Here is a 3,378-nt window from a genome sequence, read left to right as displayed (position 1 = left end):
AAGTGATCAGGCAGTGGTTTGAGCTCAAGTGTGGGAGCTTCTTCAATAGATGGTTTAAGACGCTCCTGAGAATTTTTCAGCTTTGCTAATCCAAAAGACTCGAATAGCAAATCCAGCTTCCTCTTCCATGGAGATGCATTCAAAAACTGAAATGACTCTGCCCCTTCTTCGTCTTCCCTACCAGATTCCCCGGTTAAGGCTCTCTCTAAGGTATCTGACCTTAGCAATTGATCAAGCTCTGAATTCACTACAGAGTCGACCAGCTCTACTTTATATCACTCATCTTCATCTGTGGGGAATTTCATTGCGCTAAAGACATTAAAAGTGACATCCTGATCCTGAACCCTCATTGTAAGTTCTCCCTTTTGCACATCTATTAAAGTCCGGCCTGTAGCTAAGAATGGTCTTCCCAAGATAATAGGAATCTTCTTATCCTCCTCAAAGTCTAGGATGACAAAATCAACAAGGAATATGAGTTTATCCACCTTAACTAAGACATCCTCCACTATACCTCGCGAATAAGTGATGGACCGATCAGCCAGTTATAAGGACATGTTCGTAGGTTTTGGATCAGGAAGACCAAGTTTCTTGAAGACAAACAATGGCATCAGATTGATGCTAGCTCCCAAGTCACACAAACACTTGTCGAAAGATAACTCGCCAATGGTGTATGGTATCGTGAAGCTTCCTGGATTTTTAAGTTTAGGAGGCCGTTTCTGTTGCAGCACCGCACTGCACTCTTTTGTTAGAGCAACGGTTTCCAACTCCTCAAGCTTCAACTTCCGAGATAGAATACCCTTCAGGAACTTAGCATAATTCATTATTTGCCCTAGAGTTTCCGTAAAAGGTTTGTTAATATGCAATTTCTTGAAAACCTCCAGAAACTTGGCAAATTGCTTGTCGAACTTCTGCTTCTGAAGTCTTTTAGGATATGGATGAGGCAGATGGACCTGTTTGTCTCTTGTATTATGCTCAGGAATAGTGTGTTCAGCAGAATTTTTCTTTATTTCAGCTTCGCCATCCTTCTGATCAGCTATATCATCAACATTTATAATTTCTGGTATAGGGGCAGGTGCAGGCCCGCTTGGCTTATGCCGAAAATTTTTAGATGCTGAATTTTGATGGTTAGCGACCTTTCCAGACCTCAAAGTGATTGCTTTCAACTGTTCTTTAACTTCCCTCTTTCCTGGGTTAGCTTCTGTATCACTAAGAAGAGTTTCTTGTGGTCGATTCAACAGCGCATTAGCAATTTGTCCTATTTGATTCTCCAAAGTTTTGATCAAAACCACTTGGCTTTTACACATTAGCCTCAATTCCTCCAATTCATATTTTTCATTAGCAGATTGACCGGCACTTCCATGAGATTGTTGTTGCATTATCGGTGGCTTAAAATTTTGCCTTGGTGCATACTGTTGTTGAAAACCAGGATGGTTGAATGGCTTGGCTCCAAACTACTGATAAGGCTATTGTGGAAGTTGTATATCACTCTGATTATTGCTCCAACTAAAATTAGGATGGTTTCGGTTGTTAGGATGATAAGTGGCAGGAACTAGTTGTTGTGGTCTCTGAAAATTGCGAAAAAACTCTGCTGACTCACTAGATATAGCACGTTGTCCCATCGCATGTACACCTGCACACAGCTCACACACACTTGCTATCTGATGAACTCCATAGTTAGCCAGAGAATCCACTTTCATAGTCAATGCCTTTAGCTAAGCCGCTATGGCCGTAGATGTATCCACCTCCAAAATTCCTGCTACCTTTTCTTGTGGTAGTCTCTGAGTTGGGTTTTGATATTCATTAGCAGCCATAGCTCCACCTGATGCTGCATCGAGCATGGATCTTGACTGTGCTCCCAAACCATTATAGAAGCAATTGATTACCATCCAATCATGTATTCCATGATGAGGACACTTCCTAAGCATCTCCTTGTAGCACTCCCAAGCTTCACATAAAGATTCTCCCGACTGCTGTGCAAATTGAGTAAGAGAATTCCTGATTGCAGGTGTTTTTGCCATAGGGAAGAATTTAGTTAGAAATTTCTGAGCAAGATCCTCCCATATCACAATGAACTTGTTGGTAGAGAGTGCAACCAGCTCTTAGCTTTATCCCTCAGAGAAAATAGGAAAAGTCTCAGTTTCACAGCATCTTCCGAAACACCATTGAACTTGAATGTGTCACAAATCTCAATGAAATTCCTAATGTGCATATTGGGATCTTTCAATGGAGCACCCCCAAACTGGACTGAATTATGTACCATTTGAATCGTGACAGGATTGATTTCAAAGGTATTAGCTGTAATGGCTGGTCTGATAATGCTAGAATGAATGTCATTGATTTTCGGTTGAGAATAATCCTTCATTGCTTTCATTTCCGTTGCTAGTTCTCCCATTGCAATGATTACTTCTGTTTCTACTTATTTTAGTCTGTCCTTACAAGATTGAGAATGTGTTCGCATACACGCTCGCTCGAAAACCTGAAATACACAAGAAAAGTAAAATTGGTAAGAGAAATAATCCAAGTCAGTGAACTTTAACGACCATTGATGACAAGCACATAAACTAAATTTAACACCGATCCCCGACAGCGGTGCCAAAAACTTGTTCGCATAAATACACGCAAGCGTACACGGTCACAAGCAGTATAAGATTAAGTTTAGTTCGTTCCCACAGAGATTGGTTTAATTCAGAATGTGCACTTATGCAATAATGTATGATTATTATTCACTGTTAAGACAAGTATCAAATTGAGTTTGAATCTAAAGTAAATATGCTAAAATGAATTAACTACGAGATTAAAAATCAAGTTACTTATATGAAATAAAACATGGGATTATAACTTCAATAAATACTTCGTTCAGAGTTTATGCCTTTAATCATAGTATGTGATGGTTACGATATAGTGACTTTGACTGGATGAATTGTAGCGATGGAATGATTAAGTTAGAATTCATCGGCTAACTGTATCATTAACCATTTTTTTGTATGAGGAACTTATCATGAATCCATTGATTTCTGCCGCTTCCGTTATTGCTGCTGCATTGGCTGTAGGGCTTGCTTCTATTGGACCTGGAGTTGGTCAAGGTACTGCTGCGGGCCAAGCTGTAGAAGGTATCGCGAGACAACCTGAGGCAGAGGGAAAAATACGAGGTACTTTATTGCTTAGTCTAGCTTTTATGGAAGCTTTAACAATTTATGGCCTGGTTGTAGCATTAGCACTTTTATTTGCGAATCCTTTTGTTTAATCTTATAAATTCAAAAAAGTGACATGAAATTAGTACACGCTATCTTTCAATATACGTGTACCCTACTACTCAACATCCACAAATTAGATAGAAGTTGGGCATACACCAATTATGTTTAGACCCTATATGTCTAT

At 39.6% G+C, this 3,378-nt stretch overlaps 1 non-coding gene across 1 annotated transcript; it reads left to right on the top strand.

Annotated features, from left to right (window-relative positions):
* The first annotated feature begins 1,896 nt into the window (after window positions 1–1,896).
* Window positions 1,897–2,003, top strand: LOC141676089 (small nucleolar RNA R71). Its single transcript, XR_012556697.1, has one exon. It is a non-coding gene; the product is annotated as a small nucleolar RNA R71 (small nucleolar RNA).
* The last annotated feature ends 1,375 nt before the right edge of the window (window positions 2,004–3,378 follow it).

This window comes from Apium graveolens, chromosome 7 (assembly GCF_009905375.1).
Source record: "Apium graveolens cultivar Ventura chromosome 7, ASM990537v1, whole genome shotgun sequence".
Taxonomy (NCBI): Eukaryota; Viridiplantae; Streptophyta; class Magnoliopsida; order Apiales; family Apiaceae; genus Apium; species Apium graveolens.
The sequence above is the reverse complement of the archived record's forward strand: the minus strand, read 5'-3'. Positions and strand labels throughout refer to the sequence as shown.